At 43.5% G+C, this 26192-nt stretch overlaps 1 pseudogene; it reads right to left on the bottom strand.

Annotated features, from left to right (window-relative positions):
- Window positions 1–18969: 18969 nt before the first annotated feature.
- LOC100438462 (phosphatidylinositol N-acetylglucosaminyltransferase subunit P-like) lies at window positions 18970–19371 on the bottom strand (annotated as a pseudogene).
- Window positions 19372–26192: the final 6821 nt, after the last annotated feature.

Raw genomic sequence — 26192 nt, 5'->3', positions numbered from 1 at the left:
CAGCCAGAGCTCTGACAGTCTCACCATTTTCTGAGGCCAGCGCAGCTTGTGTGGGGCACAGAGCACAATCCCTCACCCCCTGACTCTCCACTAAAGCACTTAATTGTCTGAGAAAAAATACCAACACTCCCCCAGCTCTGGGAGAAGCTGCAATACACTAATTGAAATTCAACGGCTTGGATCTCGGGAGGGAAATGGCCACTAGTAGGGAAATATGGAAGCATACATTCATTCAATAAATCATTAGTCTGCATCTTTTATGTGCCTAGTACCGTGCTACATGCAATGAATATGGCAATGATCAAAGCAGATAAAGGGCCCCCCAAATATAATCATGGAGATTATGGAAGGATTGAATTCTACCCTCTACAATTCACAGGTGCAAAAAATGCATAGTTCTTATTTTCTTTCTCCTCTTTTCTTTTTTTTTTTGACAGAGTCTTTCTCTGTCTTCCAGGCTGGAGTGCAGTGGCGCAGTCATAGCTCACTGCAGCCTCAACCCTCTGGGCCTAAGTGATCCTCCCACCTCAGTCTCCTGAGTAGCTTTTATTTTCTATAAGTGATCAATTTTTTCTTGTGCTTCCTTCATTTTCTGAGAGAGAAAAATATAAACCTGATTACTAACTGTAACTGAGTCTCTTCCAGTTTAAAAGTCTCATGAAGGAGTATTTCATACTATTTGAGTAAAAGGTTCATCTTCCTTTCCTCCCACCTCTTCCTCCCTCAAGAAGGCCTGGGTGTCAGCCAGGCCACACATGGATCCTTGAGCCATCCTCTGGGAATATGACCTGAGAGGCCCTTCCCATTGACTCAGCAGCAGGATGGAGAAACCCCAGCATATCATGGTTTCGTGGATTGAAAATCCATCCGGGGTCATCTGCTGGGGCCCCGCCTGTGCCTCCTCAGCACTCAAAGTCCCTAAGGTGATGACTGCAGCTATGACCCTGCTGAGAGCTTTCTCCTGACGCCAGGGCACACTTGGCCCACTCACTGGACAAGACAGAAGTACTGGAGATGTGGTACTCACAGAAATATCGTTCAGCCAATGACAGGGAATTGATGATGATGTTAGTATCCTCTCCCCTTGTACTGGATAAACCTGAAGTGTTCTTGTGTCCTGGAGGCCCCCAGTGGGATTGAGTCCAGTTGTCCACAGTGGGGAATTTCTTCATCACACCTGATTTATTGGCAGCCTTTTCCTCCCTGTCTCACTCCCTAATCTGTTAACGGTGTTCCCTGGGATCATCCCCCAAATAAACTACCTGGCCTTGGATTCTTGTCCCAAGGTGTGCAACTGAGAGAACTCTAAAACATCGCCCATTTAGTTTTTGTTTTTGTTTTTGTTTTTTCTGAGACAGACTCTCACTGTTGCCCAGGCTAGAGTGCGATCTCGGCTCACTGCAACCTCCGCCTCCTGGGTTCAAGTGATTCTTGTGCCTCAGCCTCCCGAGTAGCTGGGATTACAGGTGCCCACCACCACGCCCAGCTAATTTTTGTATTTTTAGTAGAGACAGATTTCCGCCGTGTTGGCCAGGCTGGTCTAGAACTCCTGACCTCAGGTGATCCACCCGCCTCGGCCTCCCAAAGTGCTGAAATTACAGGCGTGAGCCACCACACCTGGCTTTTAATTTTATAAGCCCCACTCACTGACCCACAGGGACCAAACCCTGCTGTATGGGAGGAACTTCCAGATCTCCTCCCTCCCATTGATGGGCCTCCTAAGGCACAGACGAAGAGAGAGGGCTTGCTACCAACTTGATAGTTCTCATAAGAATCTCTATAGTTCATACAAATTAAAGTGGTTTCATAGTTCCCAATGATGTCCCTGGTGGCCATGTCGGAGCGTCCCACCTTTGTTGTGGAAATGGAGCCATAGTGATTGGTCCATGCCATGAGCATGTCATTCAAGCTAGGCCAATTAGAGATATCTCCTGGAACTTTTCACACCAAAACTAATGGAGAGATGTTCTCTGAACTCTGAGAGTTGCTAAAGCTGGAAGGCTGTGATTCTGGAGTGGCCAGAGTCCATCTTCCCCTCCCTGTGGAGAAGTCTGCCTGCGACTGGTAAGAATGGCTCCAACAGGCAAAGAGCAGCAGAGAAAAGAGAGAACAGCCTGGTGGTCTTTGGGTGTCTGAATCCAGTCATCTGGGGTATTGGCTCCACCGGGCGCTGTCCATGGTTTGGGTATGTGAACCAATGAACTACCTCTTCTTGCGCAAAGTGTTGCAGTTCAGTTTCTATCACTTCCCACAAAAAATCTTTGATGAGTACAGATATCCCCAGCAATGGAAAAGATGAGGAGCTTTCAGGTGGCCTCCCAGGCAGCGGATGTTCACAGCTGGGACAAGACTGGGGGGCTACAAAAATGGCTGCCAATAGCTGGTCTTTAAGCATGTAACAAATACCTTCCAGGGACTCCTAGGGATACACACGTCCCCTGATATTCTCTCTCTCTTTCTCTCTCTCTCTCTCTCACACACACACACACCCCCCCTCACACCAGGGATAAAGAAAAAATACCTTTAAGGAAAAGATATTACCAAAACAACATTCTTAGTCAGGTACTGTATTGTTTAACCTCTTTGTAAACTCATTCCTTAAGTATGTTCTTTTCAACTCTACAAGGCAGCAAAGAAAATAGATGTTTTAGCTATTGTTCTCTTATTCTCGCTCTTCTTTCGGAATTGTTCCTAAATAAATTTATTACCTTTTATAACCTTATATAACCATAAAAACTATAGTCATTCTTTATGAGGAATTGCACAATACTTATCTCTCAAACAGAAGTTCTCGTGTGCATGTAAAAGCTTGAACATAAAGTGCTGGGGTCATTGTCAAGTCCTCCAGGAGCAGATCCCAGTGTAGTGGGCAGATGTAGGAGCTAAGAGGCATAAACTCCGAGTCAATGTTTTGTTTCTTCTTTATTATTTGGGAAGAAATGCTGCTTAATTGAAATAAAACGAGTGTAAATTTTTCTATAGCCCCATTCTGAGAGGTGAGGGAGGAACTATCATGTGAATATTCGTTATTTGAGAATTAATTGTACTTTGGTACTTTGGAGTTAAAGGGAGAATACAAAGAAGACTTTGCAAAAAGGGTGTGAGGCCCCATGCGAGTGAAAAATAGTAGGAAGAGAAACCATGGGCTTTTGATAGAAAATAGATTCCATCATTGTCAGGAACGTTTCCTCCTTCCCCTCCACCTCCATGGATGGAGTACTTCCTCACCCCTTGACTTCGGGCTTAGCCCTGAGACTTGCTTTGGCCAATGGTATAGCACCAGACATAAAACAAATGAGCTTGGAATATGCCTGCACAGCTAGGCATACTCTCCTGCAATTCCATCATCTCCAAGAGCTAAATATGTTCTGGTTAGCCCACTGGTTCCAGGAAGAGGATGGGAATCACGTGCAGCAGAGCCACCCAGCCTACTTTTGGAGTGAAGCAGAGCCACCAGCTGATCAGGAAACTTGTAATCCCAGTGCTTACTGTCATATGCCACTGAGAGTTTGAGGTTGATTGTTATGTGGCATTGCTATAGCAATAACTAATTGACAGAAGCTGTTAGTGTGATTTTCCTTGAATGTGCAAATTGAAGAAGCTCAGCATCATTTGGATTATTGTACTAATAAAAGTAAAGCTGAAGTGAGCAAATCATTCGCCTTTTATTATTACTGATTAAAGTGGAGTCAAGGTGAACCCCTTAACATCCCTCCTTTTGCTTTGCTGACATTATGCTATGCTTTCAGGAGTTGGGAAGGGAGTGGTGGAGTTTCAGCTCTGTGACCTCACAGCACTCCCTAGCCTATCTGGCCTAGGCCATGCAGCTTGTGATCGGGATATCCATGAGCTCTGAGCATCACTGCATGTTCTTGCTGGTGCACCAGGAAGGCAAGACCCTGATGGCCCTTTACTCAGGCCATTTCTCAGGGTTGTGTTTGCAGAAAACAACCTTGAGGGATGAAGTTATGTCTTCAAGGGGAAGGTTTGTGACTGCTCACCATAAAAGCAATAGTTTATCTTAGCTCAGTATGCCTCTCCTGTGACATAACTCTGTGTGAGCAGGCCCACCTGCATCACATCCTCAAGACTTTGGAGGTTTGGGGAATCAGGGCAAGCCTGAAGTCAGCCTCTACTTTCTCTGTAAGTAATACAGTTTCTTATCTCTGACCCAGGAGTCTATGTCTTCTGCCAGCATTTAGGAAATAATCTAGCTGATGAGTTTGTAAGTAGGGTAAAATCTCAGACCATTCACAGTTCCTGATGTGGGTCACCTCCCATAAGTGTTAACTGTCTCATGCACTGCACGGGAACTCTGTCTGTGAACTCCTTCAGACAGAGGGTGTCCTGGGGCAACATGCAATGACAACCTGGGGAAGGGAACCTCATACATTCTCAAATGTAAAAGTTAGGAGAGACCTTTGTGATCAGAAGAAAGCTTAATGCAGTAATTCCTAGAAGGTGGGATACGTTCCTGGTGAGCCACAAGGTGATTTAAAATGATATATGGGAAAGCACGATTTAAAATTTTCATAGCAATTGTTTCTACTATGCGTTACAAAAATACTCTTTTTTCTCCTTAAAGACATATGTAAACCAAAAGAATAGATTAACTTAAAAATATAGGTAAACAAGACTACAGTGTAAGACTGTGATTGACTGCGAGTAAGGACAAAAATGCTCTTTACAGCGATTTCAACCGTAAGAACCAAATGTAATTATCTCATACAATTGAAAGTCCGTAGGTTCCAGTTATCTATTGTGTATAACAAACCATCTCACTTAGTGATGTAAAACAAAAACAACTTTATTCTGGTCATAGATTATGAGGATCAGGAATTCACACAGGGCACCGTAGGGATAATTTATTTCTGCTCCATGATGTTTAAGGCCTTATTGAGGAAGACTCCCAGGGTTGAGGACTAAGAATCATCTGAAGACTTCTGTGCTCACCTATCTGGTGCCTGGGCTGGGATGACTCAAAGGTTGGGCGCAGTGGGGACTGTAGGTCGCAATACCTACACATAGCTTCTCCGTGTGGCTTGGGCTTCCTCCTAGCATGACAGCCACAGGGTAGTTAAACTCCTTACACAGTGGCTTAGGAACCTGTGAGTAAGTATTCCAGCGAACAAGGCAGCAGCTGCATGGTATTTTACGACAGCCTCTGAAATCACACTGCATCATTTCTGCTATACTCTTTCTTGTTGTTGTTGTTAATGAAGAAAAGATTTATTTAGTAATTACTACCTGCCCAGAAATTGTTCTGTGAATTGCACATACAACTCATCTAATCTTCACAATGATCCTATGAGGTATTTATGATTATCCTCATTATACAGAGGTGGAAAAGGAGGTATAGAGCCGTAAAGGTCATATTGTGCCACAGGTCACAATTAGCAAGTGGTAGAGCCAGGGTATGAACATTAGGTAGGTGGGATTTCTGTTGTACTCTGTTGGTCAAAACAGAAGCCCATTCAGGTTCAGAAGGAGGGTACATGACACCACCCTTTTATGGGAAGTATGTCAAAAAATTTACTGGGCTAGCAAAAACTTAGATTTCCGAAAGACCTGCAGGTAGTGGCTTTAAATATATCTTTTTTTTTTTACCTCCGCCTCCTGAGTAGCTGAGATTACAATTTTTGTATTTTTAGTAGAGACGGGGTTTCACCATGTTGGCCAGGCTGGTCTCGAACTTCTGACCTCAGGTGATCTGCCCTCCTCGGCCTCCCAAAGTGCTGGGATTACAAGTGCACATCACTGCGCTCAGCCTTAAATATATCATTTTGAAAAAAAGAAAGTAGAGATTTCTATACTTAAGATGCTGCCTGATACCCTCACAAGTGTTCAGTAAACTTGCTTGTTATTATTACTTGACCTGTCTTTTTTTTTTTTTTACATATATACCAATATAGAGAGAGACACAAGTATCATTGCACACAGATGCAATATCATACATACAATGCTGTTTCTTTTAAAAACTACAATGTGGCTCTCTCTTCATATCTGTGTCTATAAAATTACTTCCTTTTAAAATATTTTTATTATGGGAAATTTCAAGTATATACAAAAGCAGAGGAAATAATATATCAAATTCCCATTTGCCCATCATCCAACTTCAGTGTTTATCAATTTATGGCTAGTCTCTACCTACACTCATTTCTTTATTCCCACATTATTTTGAAGCAAATCTCAGAAATCACATTTTTTCATTCATAAACATTTCAGTATGTGTCAGAGCTATCTTTCTTTTTTTAATGACAAAAGCAATACCTGGTTGTTACTTAAAAACACCAATGTTACAGACACAGATAACATGGAAAATAAATATTCCTTGCTATGGTTTGAATGTCCCTTCCAAAACTCCTGTTGAAATTTATTTACCAATGTGATGGTATTGGGTAGTGGGGCCTTTAAGAGGTGACTAGGTCATGAGGGCTTGAGGCAGTGGGTTAATTATCACGGGAGTGGGCTCCTGATAAAAGAAAGAGTTTAGCCCGATATCCTCTCTCTGTCTTGTGCACTAGCTTCCACCTTCTGCCCTTCCACCATGGAAAGACCCTCACCAGATGCTAATGCAATGTTCTTGGACTTCCCAGCCTCCAGAACCATGAGCCAAATAAACTTCTGTTCTTTATATATTACCTAGCCTGTGGTGTTCTGTTATAGTAGCAGAAAACAGACTAAGACATCTTTCACAGCCACAGTCTCTAGACATAACTGCTTTCTTTCTTTTTTTCTCTTTTGAGACAGGATCTTGCTCTGTCACCTAGGCTAGAGTGTAGTGGTGTGATCAGGGCTTACTGCAGCCTCATCTGCCTGGACTCAAGTAATTCTCCCTCATCAGCCTCCCAGGTAGCTGAGATTACAGGCACACACCACCATGCCCAGTTATTTTTTTAAATTTTTTTGTAGAGCTAGAGTCTTTCTACATTGTCCAGGCTAGTCTCAAACTACTGGTCTCAAGCAGTCCTCCCACTTTGGCCTCCCGAAATGCTGGGATTACAGGTGTGAGCCACTGCACCTGGCTCATAACTGTTTTTGACATCATCTTAATTAATATTCCTCTAGATCTCTTTTTCTATGCATGTACCAGCATATAGCAATACTTTTCAAAAAAAGTATTTTATTTTGAAATAAAAATAAAGTATTTAAATATTTTAAAATAAAATATTATTTAAAATAAAGTATTTTTATTCAAAATAAACATACTTTTTTTGAAAAGTATTATTATAAACCTATTAGGTACATTGTTTTGTAACAAGAATGTGTTATTTAGTGATATATCTTGGACATAGATCTGTTGCACAAAGGTTCTGGGTCTTTCTGGTAGATTCTCTCATTCCTGAGACCATGGAAAGGTTAGGCAAGCTCTGGTGTGAAGATTTTAGCCAGAAGGCATAGTGCAAACCCAAGAAAGCCAGCATGATTTCCACCCTTCCTCTTCTCCCCTCCCCTCTTAGTTAGATATTTTGTTTCATTGGTTCAGCCCAGTCTGGAAAAATTATGTTTGGGTTTTGAGAAGCAGCTCTAAGCTGGCTATTTGAGAAGCAACAGTAATGAAGGGTGAGGCAGGCAGGCCCTCACCTCGTAGGCTGCATAGAACACTGCAAATGAACTTAGACTGGGATTCCAGATACCTTTGCTTCTTGTCTTGACTCTGCCCTTTGTATCTTTATTATGGTTAATTTGTTGAGACATCTTTTTTCCAGATAGACTATTAGGGTAGGGAACTGAGGTCTCTTCTTATTAGGTCATCTTATAGGCATTGATGTGGAAAAGAGGAAGTAAATCTATCAGTATTTGGGGGAAAAGATTATGTAACTGAAAACACCAAGAGAATTCATTGCGAGACTGCTGACAACAATAAATGAATTCCACAGAATAACATAGTAAAGGATTAATAAACATCAACTGCTTTCATGTATGCAAACAATAGTCAACCAGAAGACACAAAGGAAGAAGATATCCCATTTGCAATAGCAACAAAAAAGATGCAGAGATTCAATTTGTGAAGAAATTTAAACACTTCTTTACAAAATACCTGGGAATAAAGTTGCGAGATTTATATGAAGAAAAGTTTAAAATATTACCAAAAGACATGAAAGATTTGAACAATAGGAAAACGTGTCATGTTCTTAGATAAGATGACTCAATAATAAAAATATATATATATTTCTTTTTTAATATATATGGCATAGGGAAAAATATATATATAATTATACACAGTCCCTATGTGCTCGCTCTCTCTCCCTCCCTCTCTCTCTCTCTCCATATATATATATACATATAAATAGTCACACATCACTTAACCATGAAGATAAATATTGAGAAATGCTTCATTAGGTTATTTCACCCTTGTGCAAAGAACATCATAGAGTGCACTTATGCAAACCTAGATGGTATAACCTACTACACACCCTATTGCTATACCATAGACATATATATGGTATAGCCTATTGCTTCTAGGCTACAAGCCTATACAGCATGTTACCATACTGAATACTATGGGCAATTATAACACAATGGGAAGTGTGTGTGTAATTAAACATATCTAAGTTGGCTGGGCATGGTGGCTCACGCCTGTAATCCCAGCACTTTAGGAGGCTGAGGCAGGTGGATCGCCTGAGTCAGGAGTTCAAGACCAGCCTGGCCAACATGGCGAAACACCGTCTCTACTAAAAATACAAAAATTAGTCAGGTGTGATGGCACGCACCTGTAATCCCAGCTACTCGGGAGGCTGAGGCAAGAGAATCGCTTGAACCCAGGAAGCGGAGGTTGCAGGGAGCCAAGATTGCGCCACTGCACTCCAGCCTGGGTGACAGAGCAAGACCTTGTCTCCCGAATAAATAAATAATAAATAAACATATCTAAGCATAGAAAAGGTACAGTAAAAATATGGTATAAAAGATACAATTGTACACCTGTATAGGGCATTTACCATGAATGGAGCTTGCAAGACTGAAGTTGCTCTGAGTGCATCAGTGGGTGAGTGGTGAGTGAATGTGAAGGCCTAGGACATTACTGTACACTACTGTCGACTTTATAAACACTGGACACTAAGGCTGCACTACATTTATGAAAAGTATCTTTTTTCTTAAAAAATAAATTTAGTTCACTGTAACTTTTTTACTTTATAAACTTAAAAAATTTTAAAAACCTATTGACTGTTTTGTAATACATAGCTTAAAACACAAACAAATTGTACAGCTCTACAAAGCTATTTTCCTTCTTTATATGCTTATTCTATAAGCTTTTTTGATTCTGAAGGTTTTTGTGTTTATTTTTTAAACTTTTAAATTAAAAACTAGAACACAAACACACACATTGGCCTAGGTCCACACAGGATCAGGGTCATCAATATTATCATATTCCAGGTCCACCCACATCTCATGCCACTGGAAGGTCTTCGGCGGCAATACATACATGGAGCTGTCAGCTCCTATGATAACAATGCCTTCTTCAGGAACACCTCCTGAAGGACCTGCTTGAGGATGTTTTACAGTTAACTTTAAAAATGTAAATAAGAAGACTGGGTGTGGTGGCTCACATCTGTAATCTTAGCACATTGGGAGGCTGAAGCAGGAGGATCCCTTGAGGCCAGTTCAAGAGCAGCCTGGGCAAGAAAGCAAGACTCCCATCTCTACAAAAAAATTAAAAAAGAAGGCCAGGCGCAGTGGCTCACGCCTGTAATCCCAGTACTTTGGGAGGCCGAGGTGGGCGGATCACCTGAGGTCAGGAGTTCGAGACCAGCCTGACCAACATAGAGGAACCCCATCTCTACTAAAAATACAAAATTAGCTGGGCGTGGTGGCACATGCCTGTAATCCCAGCTACTCGGGAGGCTGAGGCAGGAGAATCACTTGAATCCGGGATTCGGAGGTTGCAGTGAGCCAAGATCACGCCATTGCACTCCAGCCTGGGCAACAAGAGTGAAACTCTGTCTCAAAAAAAAAAAAAAAAAAAAAGAAAAGAAATAATCAAACAAATAAATAAATAAGAAAAGAAAAAGAATGAGAGAGGACTACTGCTATCAAAGATACAATCTTTATAAATAATAATTAAAGCAGTATAGTGTTGTTGTATGAATAGATAGACAACTAGCCGGATAGACTAGAAAGCCTAGAATACATCCAAAATACACACAGGAATTAAGTATATGATAATAGTGGCATCTTACACCAGAGGAGATAAGATAGACTGTTTCAAGAGAGTTGACGGGAAAACTGGGTACCCATATGATAGAAAGCAACAACAGCAACAAGTTAGATCTATTCCTCTCTCTCCTCACCAGGTAATTTTTTTTCTTTTTTGGTCTCTAGTTCCTGATGATAAGATAGGGGAATTTTTAAAAGATAGACAGGACTCTGGTGATGCTGCCTGGCTAGATTCCAACTCCTGGGTTTAAGCAATCCTTTCGACGCAGCCTCCTTAGTAGCTGAAACTGCAGGTACATGCCACCACATACAGCTCAGGATAATTTCTACAAGGATCAAAGATTCAAATAAAAAAGTAAAGATGTTGGCTGGGCACAGTGGCTCACATCTGTAATCCCCGCACCTTGGGAGGCCAAGGCGGACGGATCACCTGAGGTCAGGAGTTCGAGACCAGCCTGGCCAACATGGTGAAACCCCGTCTCTACTAAAAATATAAAAATTAGCCAGGCATGGTGGCACGTGCCTGTAGCCCCAGCTACTCGGGAGGCTGAGGCAGGAGAATCGCTTGAACTCGGGAGCTGGAGGTTGCAGTGAGCCAAGATCATGCCACTGCATTCCAGCCTTGGCAACAGAGCAAGACTCTGTCTCAAAAAAAAAAAAGTAAAGACACTAAAAGAAAACGTAGGAAAATTCCTTTATTTTGAGGGCATGGGAAAGGCCTACCTAATTATGACTCAAAACTCAGATAAATTTGACTTTTTTAAAATTATCAGATTAGCAAGACCCTAACATGGTATCTATTGGCAGAGGGTCAGTGGAGGGGGCATGGCAGTCTCAGGAGAATGAGGACTATAAGTTGGTGCAATACCTATAGAAGATAATTTGGAAACATCAAAATTAAAAATACATGTGCTCTTTGTCCCAACAATTCCATTTCTGAGAATTTACAATAGCACCTTTACCTTTAAATATGAAATGACAAATGCATAAACTTATTCATCGTGGCATTGTTCACAATGACAAATAATTAGAAAGAATCTAAGTGTTAACCAGGAAATTGGTTTAATCCATTGCAGCACATCTATACAATAGTACATATGTGTAAAAAAAGAATGCGTGGGATTTCCAGTTCCACGAACATGGAATAGCTCCATTTCTCCCAGGTCCTCTCCCTAAAAACTAAAAATCCCTGGACACAGCACAGCAAACCTAGGAAGATTCTCAAGGGTGGAAAGAAGATGGCACACTACAAACCAACAGCTCTCATGAACTTGGATGTAAAAGTCCTCAACAAAATATTAGCTAATCAAATCCAGCGATAGATAAAAAGAATTATACACCATGACCAAGTGAGATTTTGTTCAGGTATGCAAGGCTGGTTCAATATTCAAAATTATTTCTTCTTCGTTTTTTTTTTTTTTTTTGAGACAGGGTCTCACTCCATCACCCAGGCTGGAATGCAGTGGCACCATCTCAGCTCACTGCAACCTCCGCCTCCCAGGCTCAAGTGATTCTCGTGCCTCAGCCTCTCAAGTAGCTGGGATTACAGGCGTGTGCCAACATGCCCAGCTAATTTTTGTATTTTCAGTAGAGACAGGGTTTTACCATATTGCCCAGGCTGCTCTCGAACTCCCGGACTCAAGTGATCCACCCGCCTTGGCATTCCAAAGTGCTGGGATTACAGGCGTGAGCCTCTGTGCCCAGCCTGGCTATTTAAATTTAAGTTAATTAACATTAAATTAAATTAAAAATTCACATCCTTAGTCAAGCTAGCCATATTTCAAATGTTAAATAGTCATCTGTGGCTCGTGGCTCGTGTATTGGACAGCACAGAACTACAAAACATTTTCATCACAGAAAGGTCCATTGAACATCACTGACCTAGAGAATTACCCTTTACTGTGTGCTTACTATAAAATATAGCAGTCTGTTGAAACATCTCAGTGGGTGTTCTCTGGGGCTAGACTGTCTAGGTATGAACCCCAGCTCTGCCAGTCACTAGCTGTGTGACCCTGAGCAAGTTACTTCACCTCTCTGTGCCTCATTTCTTCAACTGTAAATTGGGCATCATAATAGTATCTACATGAGATTACTGTGAGGATTCAATGAGATAATACATGTCAAACACTTGCAACACTACGCTGACCCGTAGTAAATTCTCAGCACCTGTTGTTTTTATTTAAACCTCACAGCAGCCCTGTTAGGTAGGGGCTATTATGGTTCTCATTTATGGAAGCAGAAATTGAGGCTCAGAGAGCTGGGATAACTTACTCAAAGTCACATGGCAAAGAAGTGGCAGAGTTGGCTTTGAACTCCACAGCCCACAGTTTTCTAGACTTTAAGCTACTTCTGCCTCTGAGGGGTAGGATGCCTCTGCTTCTAGCCTCAGCTGGCACTTGGTCTAGCTCCACGATCTTCTTTGCCAGATGAGCTCCTGCCAACCCTACCAGGGGCTCCAAGTACTCATCCACATCCCTATCGCCATCAGCAGGGGCCTCCACCATCCACTGGCACCCATGAGAAAGCCTTCCCCTTCCTGCTGCCCTAGGTGAGATGCTGGGCCCAGAGCACTGCACAAATAGAACATGAATTCTGCTGACAGAGTAATAATAAGGCCCCTAAATCAGCACTTGGACTTTTTGCTTTACATATATTACTCAAACTACATGTCAGGAATTAATACACATTATAAACCAGATGTGCCAGTTACATATTTCTCTCTGGAACATCTCTTGGCTGCCTCCTGAAACTGCTACTGGTGTTAATCACACATTCTTTCCACCCGACTCTGCCCTTTGTGGGACCGCACTGACAGCAGGAGGGTCAGGGAAAGGTCAGGAAGGATGGGAGGCCTAGAGGATCTGTAAGGAGCCAAAGCGCTAATTTTCTCACTTTGGAACCCAGCCCAGCTGTGTTGCGCTCCACAACGACTTCTGTATCTCTCTCTCTCTTTTTTTTTTTTGAGACGGAATTCTGCTCATGTTGCCCAGGCTGGAGTGCAATGGTGCGATCTCAGCTCACTATAGCCTCCGCCTCCTGGGTTCAAGTGATTCTCCTGCCTCAGCCTCCCGAGTAGCTGGGACTACAGGTGCATACCACCATGCCTGGCTAATTTTTTGTATTTTTAGTAAAGACAGGGTTTCGCCATGTTGGACAGGCTGGTCTCAAACTCTTGGTCCCAGGTGATCTGCCTGCTTTGGCCTCCCAAAGTGCTGGGATTACAGGCGTGAGCCACTGCACCAGGCCCACTTCTGTATCTTTCTGCTGTGCAGACTGTGTCTGTTAGCCTGGTATCCCAGTACTTAGCTGGGGTCTGGTATATGGTGCATATTCAGAGGAGGTGGCAGAAGCTGCTGATTTCCTACTCCAGGTCTATTCTCTCCTTGTTTCCAAAATAGGGTTTTTAAAAACCCTGATGTTCTTTGGGGCTGCAATGTACCAAGCTAAAAATACTCACCTTCATAATTTCCTTTGTCACTAGGTATGGGTATGGGAACTAGCTCTGGCCAATAAGATGAAAAAATATACATATGCTGGGGATTTCTGAAAAGTCCTGACTTAAGGGCCATTAGTTACTCCTCATTTCCTCTCCCTCTGCCTGGAACATAGTTGTGATGGTCACAATTGCAGCCATCTTGCAACCATGAGGTGACAAGTATGAGGACAAAGGCCTACATGCTAGGACAGAGGTGTGAAAAGGTGGAAATAATCTGGAATCACATGGATATATCTGAGCCTTTGTGCTAGCCCTGTTATGCCCTACCACCAGACACACTGTTATTTAAATAAATAACAAGATAAACAAGCCTCAATCTTAACCTTGCAGTTATTGGAACTTATTGCATTCCTGATGCATTTGTTTTCAGTGTGCTGGCATCCATAGGAAAGCAACTCTTGGGGCACCCCTTTGGTCCTTGCCTCCTTCTCTAAAGTATGCCTATCACTACATTCCTGCCCACACCCCATTGTCAGAGAGTGTCCACCACATTCCCCACTGGGTGAGTAGTGGGCCATGGCCATACCTGATTGTGCCAATGAAATTAACCTGGCCTAACCACTTTCCCTCCCTGACAATTTCAACTCAATCCAGAAATTTGCATTAGAACATAGAAATTAGCGTTTGCAGCCTGCTGTGGCCCCAGGAAGGTTTCCTTTGGCCAGGATAGTGCTTTTTTAGATTTTTGAAAAACATCAAGCTTACCCCAAATAGCTGGATATCTGACCTCTCTTGAAATAGTGGAAAATCTGGCATCACTGGGCTCACATTCCACATGGCAATAAATGGCTGTGGCTGGGAAGTGGCTGCCCCCTCTAGACAGGCACACACTCGCACACTTTCCACAGTCCCTTGGGAGAGCTTCCCTTGGGACTATGGAAAATGTGTGTGCCTGTGTTCTATACATGGCTCCTTTTCATCATCCCTGTTGGCTCCCGTAGGCATTTGAAGTTTAAGATGCCTGCTCTAAGTAGTCTCTATAAGTCCCCAAACCATGCTGATAATAATGCTGATAATGAAGATAACAATGGCAACAATTACTGATGGTTCCTGCGGCCTAATAGCTTGGTGAGGGCTTTACACACGTTGTGTGATTTCATCCTCAAAACAGGAAAACTGTTGTCCTCATTGTACAGATGAGGAAACAGAGCCCAAAGAGGATCGGTAACTTGACCAAAACCTTGCGGATGGTAAACTGTACATCTGAGATTTGAATCCAGGCATTCTGACCTCAAAGTGGGTGCTTCCTAAACAATAAGCTATAATGTCTTTCCATGAATTAAGACAAAACCACAGCTGGAAAGAAGTATGTGGGAGTTGTATTGAGAGAGACAGAGAAAGAGATAGACAGAGAGAGAGAAATTGAGGCACCAAAGTGGGAGGCAGAGGGAATAGCTGCCTTGGCCCCTGTTTTCGATTTCCCTGTGAAGCCTAGCTGTAGCCCACATTTGGGTTGCAAGCAAACCACAAGTTGGGATTCATAATGCAAGCAACAGAAACTGACTGTGGTAGATTTAAGCAGGAGAGGAATCAGTAGAAAAGATACCAGAGAGCTTTTGGCATTGCTGGCAAGGCCGAAGAACCAGACCTGGACACCGCAATGGCAGAAACACAGGGCCTGTGAGGACCCTGCTGCCCCCAGTGCAGAGTACTAGACCCTTCCACTTGCCTCTCTGACTCTGCTAAAGCTCTACATCTGCATGCTAGGAACAGTCACTGGCCCTACTGCCTGGGCTGCCCCAGAGATAGGATATTGCTGCTTCTATGGCCACCACCACCAGACTGCCTCTCCACTGTCCCTATGTCTTTCTTTTTTTTTTTTTTTTAAGATTTAGGTGGAAGTTTTTGTTTTTTTGGTTTGGGTTGGGTTGTTGTTGTTGTTGTTGCGTTGTGTTGTGTTTTCTTTTGTTTAGAGACATAGTCTCGGCCGGGCACAGTGGCTCACGCCTGTAATCCCAGAACTTTGGGAGGCTGAGGCGGGCGGATCACTTGAAGTCAGAAGTTCAAGACCAGCCTGGCCAACATGGAGAAACCTTGCCTCCACTAAAAATACAAAAAGTACCCAGCCATGGTGGCGGGCGCCTGTAATCCCAGCTACTCAGGAGGCTGAGGCAGGAGAATCGCTTGAACCCAGGAGGCAGAGGTTGCAGTGAGCCAAGATCGTGTCACTACACTCCAGCCTGGGTGACAGAGTGACACTCCATCTCATAAATAAATAAATAAAATTTTAAAAATAAAAAATAAAAAAATAGAGTCTTGCTGTGTTGCCCAGGCTGGAGTGCAGTAGCGTGATCTTGGCTCACTGCAACCTCCACCTCCCAGGTTCAGGTGATTCTCCTGCCTCAGCCTCCCAAGTAGCTGGGACTATAGGTGCGCGCCACCACACCTGGCTAGTTTTTCTGAATTTTTTAGTAGAGATGGGGTTTTGCTATGTTGGCCAGGCTGGTCTCAAACTCCTGGCCTCAAGAAATCCACCCGCCTTAGCCTCCCAAAGTGCTAAGATTACAGGCGTGAGCCACCATGCCCAGCACTGTCCTTATGTCTTTATATCTCCTCATTCAAAGTTTAGTTTATGCCTCTGACTGGCTGAGCCTAGGTCACTTGCCCAAACCTTAGCCGCAAGGGAGGCTGAAAAGCAAATAGCTAGCACTTCCTCATTCTATGTGGGGAAGTGAGCTCTACTTCCCACCAAGACTCATATGATGGGAAATTCTCCAGACATGAGTATGTTTCTGAGGCTGGACAGCCAAAAGGGACAACTATCCATAAAAATTCACAGTGTCCCCTTTTCAATAAGCTAGCTCAAGTGATTAGCATTTAGAATTGCATCAAAAAAGAGATAGTACTCAAGTGCAGTGATCAAGGAAAATATTTATTTATTTATTTATTTTTTTGAGACAAGGTCTAACTCTGTTTCCCAGGCTGGAGTGCAGTGGTGTGATTGCAGCTCACTGCAGCCTTGACCTCCCAGACTCAAGTGATCCTCCTGCTTCAGCCTCCCAAAGTTCTGGGATTACAGGTGTGAGCCACCGCACCTGGCCAGGAAAGTATTTATAAAGTTGTAACAATGGTTAAGGGAAGCCAACAGGAATGGGGGAAGCACCCCAAAGACTGCAACAGTTGAGGGGGGTACATTATGGGTCCAGGCCTAAAGAGGCAGGGAGAAGGAGTGCTTTCGTGAATGTGGAAAGAGCTGGAGTTGCAAAAACGGTTTTCCATGATAGTTCCAGTCCTTGGCCCCAGTGGCGGGGGAGATGGGTAAATAAATACCCTCATTTCTCTCTTCTTCCATCCTCTAGTATCCTGCACGTGTCTCCCATTGGGCAAACCCAATAGAAAGCCAGGGAGTAAAGAATCCTTTTGACATATTCCATTAAAGTGAATCTCTGGGGCACAGCACCACTGGTGGACAGGGCGAAGGGTAGATCTGGAGGGCTAAACAGAATAGCTAACGACCCATGGCATCATCCTGGTCTTACCATTGAATCACTCTAAGCTGGTTTTTCCACTTTAATTGAGAGACTCTGGCATTTTGTGGTTCTCCCAGAACTTTCCAACTGGCCACTTCTGTCATCTCCTCCTTTTTGGCCTGACCTGTTAATTTGTTCCTATCTATAAGCCTGCATTTGAAGGTCACAGCCTTTGGTTTCCAAAAAGCAGAGTCTTTTCTATGTGGTCACAGGGAGTCTCCTTTGTTGCAGGTGAAATCAATTCTCCATCCAGGTCCCCAAATTCTGATTTGACGGCTCTCCTGGAATTTTGTCAAACAAGCAACTTGCCTCTGTAAGGCATGAAATGTCTTCCCAGATTTCAAGAGCTGCCCTCGTGGGGTTGTTTCTTTCTTTCTTTTTTTTTTGAGACGGAGTTTCACTCTTGTCGCCCAGGCTGGAGTGCAATGGTGCGATCTCGGCTCATTGCAACCTCCACCTCCCAGGTTCAAGTGATTCTCCTGCCTCAGCCACCTGAGTAGCTGGGATTACGGGCACCTGCCACCACACCTGACTAATTTTTTTGTATTTTTAGTACAGACGGGGTTTCACCATGTTGGCCAGCCTGGTCTCGAACTCCTGACCTCAGGTGATCTGCCCACCTCGGCCTCCCAAAACGCTGGGATTACAGGCGTGAGCCACCGCGCCGGGCCTGTTTCTTTATCTTTCAATGCCTCATTTGGTCTCTTTTTCCTCTCACAACTTGATCTGCCAGCCAAATTTTACTCTAGCTTCCCGCATTCTCTGTTGAGTGATCATCTCTCCATGACCCAGATCTTAGTCTTTCTCTCTCCAAAAAACTACAAAGAACACCGTGTCTCTACCTTAACTGCAATCTGGTGACTCTGTTGCCAGCATGGCTTGAAATGGTTCTTGCCTAGACTTTTTTTTTTTCTAATGGTAATGCAGTATTTTATTTATTCTGTTCATTAACAATACATGAGAACGCTTACAATATTCATTGAATGTAATCTCAGAGAAGATCAACTTACATTTTTTACATTTCCTCTATTAATAAGAGCGATGGTTGAATTAATCTGTGGTCAAAATTATGATGGCAAAAACATAAAAAACAAATGCTTGGTGTTAGTGTGTCCGGAATTTATTCCTTCCAGTGGGTTCTTGGTCTCGCTGCCTTCAAGAATGAAGCCACGGACCTTCGCGGTGAGTGTTACAGTTCTTAAAGATGGTATGTCCGGAGTTTCTTCCTTCAGATGTGTCCAGAGTTTCTTCCTTCTGGTGGGTTTGTGGTCTTGCTGACTTTAGGAGTGAAGCCGCAGACCTTCACAGTGAGTGTTACAGCTCTTAAAGGTGGCACATCCAGAGTTGTTTCTTCCCTCCGGTGGGTTGGTGGTCTTGCTGACTTCAGGAATGAAGCCGCAGATACTCGCAGTGTGTTACAGCTCATAAAGGCAGTGCAAACCCAAAGAGTGAGCAGCAGCAAGCTTTATTGTGAAGAGCTAAAGAACTAAGCTCCCACAGTGCAGAAGGGGACCCCAGCTGATTGCTGCTTCTGGCTTGGGTGGCCAGCTTTTATTCCCTTATTTGACTCCGTCCACATCCTGCTGATTGGTCCATTTTACAGAGTGCTGATTGGTCCGTTTTTACAGAGTGTTGATTGGTGTGTTTACAAACCTTTAGCTAGCCACAGAGTGCTGATTGGTGCATTTTTACAGAGTGCTGATTGGTGCATTTACAAACCTTTAGCTAGACACAGAGTGCTGATTGGTATGTTTGCAATGCTTTAGCTAGACAGAAAAGTTCTCCAAGTCCCCACCCAACCCAGAAGCCCAGCCAGCTTCACCTCTCATTAGTATGGCCACATACATTTCAGTTTTTGGTGTAAAGGTCTTTGGCTGCAAGAAAGAACATTTGGTTTACTTCACTAATAGAAATAGCTCTTAATTCTGGAATGGCCTCCTCTTGGTATTTCTTCTGCTGTTGATTTTTAGCATAGTTATCTGTGATTGTACGAATGGAGTCGAGTGAAGGGGTACTCATCATGTTAATCCCAAACAAGAGCACACAGCCAATTACTATAGTAATAAGGAAGTAGAGAGGTAATGCAACTGTCCAATATTTTTGAGGCCAATAGGTTAAACCTAAGGAGTTTAGCCAAGATTCAGGAATAAAAGCCCACACGAGGTAAAGTATGAAGCCAAATTGGGAGCTTAAGAGAAGCACAAGGCCATAAATCGGTCTCTCTGGCAACGGTGACAGTTAATTTTCCATTTTTCCTGGGGCTTTAGACAATCTCAGCGCTGAGTTCCCGGCGCAAGCGCCGACCAGGAAGCCCCAGTGCGGGGTGGGGGGGAAAGAGGAAAAATTGAGGGAAAGGCCTAGGCGTGAAGGCTCCCCCAACCCAGGCACAGGCACACGACGACCCTCCCCCTGGGTGGGAGCCAGCGAGCGCCTCTTGCCTAGATTTCTGATGGGAGAAGCTGTTTCTCCTCATCCTTAAAGTTTTGAGTGGATGACCTAGATAAATGAGCAATGAAACTATGAAGACTAAGTTCAAAGGAGTGACATTTAGCATTGTGATCATCTAAAATCTGTACAAGTTAGGCGATGCATTTAATAAGTGATTATAAATATTTAATGTATACATATATAGCAAGTGACAAGCGTTTTATCATAAGCATTAGCATTCTTAGGGAGAGGTGGCAGTGGAGTGGACTGTGATGTTCGGCACAGGCAACCCTCCTCCCCCACTGAGGAATGAAGGATTTATTCCACCTGCTACTGGGAAAAGTGTTGGCAGATGATCCTTGGCTCTAAGCCCTCTTTGGGAATTTCCTTGGCAGCTGCCTTTTCAGGGCAGTCTTCATAAATGATTGATCAGCTTGTGAGCTTAGAGGCCTGGTCCCCTTGCCTCTACTCACGACAACTTGGAAGACCTATTCCAGTTTCAGAGGTCTCCATGAGGCCAGTGGAAGCCTTTGTTCTGACATTGTACTTCAATTTCTCCCTCTGCTCCATCCTGCTTCCTTCTCTGCTCTTCCACTGGTGTTGATCCCAAGAGCGCTCCCTGAGTAACTTCCTGCATGTTAATCTCCATCTCAGAGTCGGCTTCCCAGAGAATCCAACCCACAGTCCTCCCCTCCTCCTTGTTTCCGGGCCCCTTAGAATGCGACTTTGCAGCTTCTCCAGTTAAGAGATGGAGTTTATTTTTTGACACCTTGAATCTAAGCTGGCCTGTGACTTGCTTTGGTCAATAGAATGAGGCAGAGGTGACATTGTGCCAGTTCTGAGCCTGAACCTCCAGAAGCCTTGCACGCTTCTTCTGTCACTCTTGGAGTCCTGCTGCTACTGTGAGAACAGGCCCTGGCTATCCTGCAGGAGCAGGAGAGACGAGTGGTCAAGTCACTGCTGTTGCCCCAGCTGACGGTCAACCAATCCCTGAAACAGAGCCACCTGGCTAACAACAGTGCCTGAATGAACCTAGCCAAGACCAAAAATAATACCTAGCTGAGCCCAGGCTAAACTGCTGACCCAGAGATTCATGAGCTAATAAGTAGTATTGTTTTAAGACAGTTAAGTTTTGGGGTGGGCTTGCTACATTGCAATCCTTAACTGATACAAGAAGGAACTGTGTTTGAGGAACCACAAACTGGAGGCAGGAACGCCAGGCCCCTAGTAACAGAAGAGATGATTAAGAGCTCTCCGTGAGAAAATGGGAGGAATTTATTTTTTGTCCCTGCGAAGAAGGCAGAGAGAACAGAATGGGGGTAGGACCATTAAAAGTAGGTGAGGAGAAGGTTGCCAGCCAGAAGGTAAATGACTGGGAATAATATGAGTTGAAGCAGCAGGTGGAATTGCCTGGTGTGTCTATGTCCATGTAGTGAGGGCGGCAGACAGACTTGTTTGTATTTCTTAGATATAATCACTTCTCTGTTTATTTGCATCTCATTCCAATCTCCTTACAAAAACAGGAACCAGGCCGGGCGCGGTGGCTCACACCTGTAATCCCAGCACTTTGGGAGGCTGAGGCGGGCAGATTGCCTGAGTTCAGGAGCTCAAGACCAGCCTGGGCAACATGGTGAAACCTTGTTTCTACTAAAAATACAAAAAATTAGCGGGCATGGTGGCACACACCTGTAATCCCAGCTACTTGGGAGGCTGAGGCAATAGAGCAAGACTCTGTCTCAAAAACAAACAAACAAACAAAAAAACCACACACATTATTGCATAAAAAAGCAACTTGCAGAAAATGAAATATGATAGCGTTATAAAAGCACATAAGACAAACATTTATGGATACATTATATGAGTAAAAGTATAAAAACAAGATTTAGAAGGACAGACACCAAATTCCCTATGGTGGATTCCTCTGGGAAGGAAGGTGTATGTAAGAGATGTCACTTTTAACCCTATTAGATTAAAAAAAATCAAAAGCCGATCCTGTAAAATAATAACATTAAATTCAAAGAGTTGGAGGGCATGGGTATTTGTTAGACAGCTCTCTGTTTTTTCTGTATTTAAGATTTTTACCAACTGAGAAAAAATCTAATTATACCCATGAATGCTTTTGGTTATTTGTCTGAGAGTGTGGCTGAATTTCACATCTGGGTCATAGAGATTCATGCCAGAACCAGGACCCTAGAGGCAATGTTACCGAGCATATGAGTCCCCTAGGGTCTCTAGACTCTTGGGAAGGGCTCTGTGGACATATAGGCCGTGGAAATGGAAACTGAGTCCATCTTACTGAGCTTGCCTATGGTGAGAGACCCTGGGGAACATCTGGGTTACATGTATAATTGTTACAGGCACTGACACCATGGGTAAGCAGATCTCATATGTTAAACAAATGGTAAACAAAACAAAACAAAACCTCTTCTCTCTTTGCTAATTTCCCAGTGTCTATAATAAGGCTTGCTATGGATAGTTTTCCCTGATACTGTGTATGATCCCACACACAATTGAAGGAAAGTGTCTGGAAATGAGAGAGTTGTGAGTATTAGTTGATGAAAGAGGCAGATCTGAGCAGAGGAGCTGCTGATAAGTTAAGAATGAAGAAAAGACCCACACTAAGAGGGCTCACTGATTCTCCCAGATCTCAACTTGGGACTCGAGCTCGCTTTGGGTGCCTAATTCACACTCACCTACTGTCCCTCTGGCTACATGTTCTCTCCAAAAACTCTAAATGTAACCATGCTTCCCTTAGATTCCTGTGCTAGGCACCATCTAGCCATAGACAAAGCTGGCTTTGAGTCTCAAACTAGCTGTGTGATCTCTTTTTTTGAGATGCAGTCTCACTCTGTGGCACAGGCTGGAGTGCAGTGGCACGATCTCGGCTCACTGCAACCTCTGCCTCCCAGGTTCAAGTGATTCTCATGCCTCAGCCTCTCAAGCAGCTGGGACTACAAGCCTGCGCCACTACACCCAGCTAATTTTTTGTATTTTTAGTAGAGACAGGGTTTCACCATGTTGTCCAGGCTGGTCTTGAATGGTCTTGAACTCCTGACCTCAAGTGTTCCACCAGCCTCGGCCTCCCAAAGTGCTGAGGTTACAGGTGTGAGCCACCACACCTGGCCTAGCTGTGTCATCTTGAACAAGTCACCGAACTCTGTTGAACCTCAGTTTTCTCACCTGTAAAATACTGATTCTAATCCTTGCCTTTCCCCATAGGACTGTTTAAAAAGGATTCAATAAAATAACGGACATTACAGGGGACTTGCAACCTGTACTTTTGTATATGGAACAGTTGTAAACTATTCTTCAACTGTAGATAGCAACTGCTATAGATTATTTTTTTTATTTATTTATTTATTTATTTATTTATTTATTTATTTATTGAGGTGGAGTCTCACTCTGTTACCCAGGCTGGAGCACAGTGGCGTGATCTCAGCTCACTGCAACCTCTGCCTTTTGGGTTCAAGCAATTCTCCTGCCTTAGCCTTCCAAGTAGCTGGGATTACACGCCCATGCCACCAAGGCCAGCCATTTTTTTTTTCTTTTTTTAGTAGAGTTAGGGTTTTACCCTGTTGGCCAAGCTGGTCTCAAACTCTTGACCTCAGGTGATCCACCCACCTTGGCCTCCCAAAGTGCTAGGATTACAGGTGTGAGCCACCAAGCCCAGCCATATTTTATTTTATTTATTTATTATTATTATTATTATTTTTTTTTTTTGAAGACAGAGGCTCACTCTGTCTCCAGCCGAGGCCAGAGTGCAGTGGCACAATCTCGGCTCACTGCAATCTCTGCCCCCTGGGGTTCAAGCGATTCTCGTGCCTCAGCCTCCCAGGGTAGCTGGGACTACAGGTGTGCACCACCACGCCCAGCTAATTTTTTGTATTTTTAGTAAAGACAGGATTTCACCATATTGCCCAGGATGGTCTCGAACTCCCAAGCTCAGGCAATCTGCCCACCTCAGCCTCCCAAAGTGCTAGGATCGCAGGCGTGAGCCACCGCACCCGGCCCTCTTATTTCTTTAAATTAAATCCAAAAGCCATAGGAGCAACGTTGGAGAGTCCAGGAGTGCTATTGTTGCTTTGTCACTTCCCATCCAGTAGAAGCTGCTGTCACATGGCGACCCTCCTACCTCCTTGAGTACTGCTGGCCAGGCTGTAGCAATGTTTCACTATTTCCAGGTCCCAGCATGGACCACTGTGGTCCTTTGACGCTCTGGGGCCATGTTTAACACTAGGTGCAAGGCACAGCTCTTGTACCTTATCAACCATTCTCTTCTGGAGCACAGATGCCCAGGAAGTTTTGTGCCAAAGCTATTTAGACATCTTTCCCTTATGAAAACCACAATTATTTTTTCCCTGCTTCCAGCCTAAAGGTTGGGTCAGTTTCCTCTGGGGAGGCTGGGCGTAGCAATTTTGAAAATACAGAATAATATGAAGAAAAAAAATCTATATTTCACCATGGCCTGTCTTGGCATGTTTTCTTCCAGTCATTTAGAACCTGAACTCTATTGTTTCAGGGAGCTGATACAACATTATTACGAAGAATTCAAATAATAAAGGAAAGGGTGAAGGTGATAGTAGAAAAAAAAATATCACATTTGTGGTCTAGAAATTACAAGAGATGTGCATTATTTGAAACGTCTCTTTGTGCCAATACAAAATTAGGAGGATGAGATAGAAATATTTTATTAAAAGGAGATTATATTATAGGTTCAAGTTTTAATTAAGAAGCATTACATTTTATTATAATTTACTAGACAAAAAAAGAACTGGAGAGAAACTAAAGGAATTGTTGAAAGTCAAACAAATGTTTCTGTACTTCAAGAGATAACTTTTTAAAATATCTCTCTAAATTTATAAAGGAGAGATTACAAATACATTAAAGTCGCGGTCACTATGTTTTTATTTTAGACTACGTGTTTCAGTTTTGTCTGTCTCCCCATTTTGAAAATGATGGCACTAGTACTCTCACCTCCTTTCTTTTTATGTCCCAATTTTTGTTATTTATATTATTATTTTTACATTGTTAAATTTTATCAATTTTTCTGTTTTCTAATGAAGTCTCATGGATTTTTTGCGGGCATGCATTTTTATTGAGATATAATCTACATACCATAAAATTCACCACTTTAGATTGTACAATTAAGTGGCTTTACTATATTCATAAGATTGTATAACCATCACTTTTATTTATTTATTTATTTTTGATATGGATTATCGCTCCATCACCCAGGATGGAGTGCAGTGGCACCATCTCAGCTCACTGCAATCTCTGCTTCCCAGATTCAAGTGATTCTCGTGTATCAGCCTCCCTGGTAGCTGGGATTACAGGCGTGCACCACCACGCCCAGCTAATTTTTGTATTTTTAGTAGAGACGGGGTTTCACCATGTTGGCCAGGATGGTCTGGAATGTCTGACCTCAAGTGACCCGCCCGCCTTGGCCTCCCAGAGTGCTGGGATTACAGGCGTGAGCCACCACGCCTGGCCTCTCAGAACTATTTTTTTCTTTCTTTTTTTTTTTTTTTTTTGAGATGGAGTCTTGCTCTGTCACCCAGGCTGGAGTGCGGTGGCGCCATCTCAGCTCACTGCAAGCTCTGCCTCCCGGGTTCACGCTATTCTCCTGCCTCAGCCTCCCGAGTAGCTGGGACTACAGGTGCCCGCCACCACGTCCGGCTAATTTTTTCGTATTTTTAGTAGAGATGGGGTTTCACCATGTTAGCCAGGATGGTCTCAATCTCCTGACCTTGTGATCCGCCCACCTCGGCCTTCCAAAGTGCTGAGATTACAGGCATGAGCCACCGTGCCCGGCAGAATTATTTTTTTTTAAGACAAGGTCTCACTCTGCCACCCAGGCTGGAGTGCGGTGGGGCAATCTTGGCTCACTGCAACCTCTGCCTACTGGGCTCAAGTGTTCCTTCCACCTCAGCTTCTCAGGTAGCTGGGACTATAGGCACAGGCCAACGTGCCCAGGTAATTTTTGTAATTTTTGTAGAGACAGGGGAAGGGGATGATGTCCCCCTATGTTGCCCAGGCTGGTCTCCAACTCCTGGACTCAAGTAATCCATCTGTCTCAGCCTCCCAAAGTGCTGGGATTACAGGTGTGAGCCACCGTGCCTGGCATATACAACGTTTTGTTTATGCATTCATCAGTTGGTGGACATTTGGATTGTTTTCACTTTTGGCTATTATGAATCATGTTGCCATAAACATTGGTGTATGAGTTTAACTATGAACATGTTTAACCTTGCGAGGAATTACCACACTGTTTTCTAAAGTGGCTATACCATTTTACCTTCCCATCAGCAATGTATGTGGGTTCCAGTTTCTCCACATCCTCCTCAATATTGTTGTTAGTTGATTTTTTTCCGTTTTGTTTTAATTTGCATTTCCCTAAGGACTAATGATATTGAGAATCTTTTCATGTACTTCTTGGTTATTTTTTTCTTTTCTTTTCTTTTCTTTTTTTTTTTTGAGACGGAGTCTTGCTCTGTCGCCCAGACTGGAGTGCAGTGGTGCCGTCTCACTCACTGCAACCTCTACCTCCCAGGTTCAAGCGATTCTCTCGCCTCAGCCTGCCGAGTAGCTGGGACTAAAGTCGTGTGCCACCAAGTCCAGATAATTTTTGTATTTTTGGTAGAGAA

This window comes from Pongo abelii, chromosome 21 (assembly GCF_028885655.2).
Source record: "Pongo abelii isolate AG06213 chromosome 21, NHGRI_mPonAbe1-v2.0_pri, whole genome shotgun sequence".
Lineage (NCBI taxonomy): Eukaryota > Metazoa > Chordata > Mammalia > Primates > Hominidae > Pongo > Pongo abelii.
The sequence above is the reverse complement of the archived record's forward strand: the minus strand, read 5'-3'. Positions and strand labels throughout refer to the sequence as shown.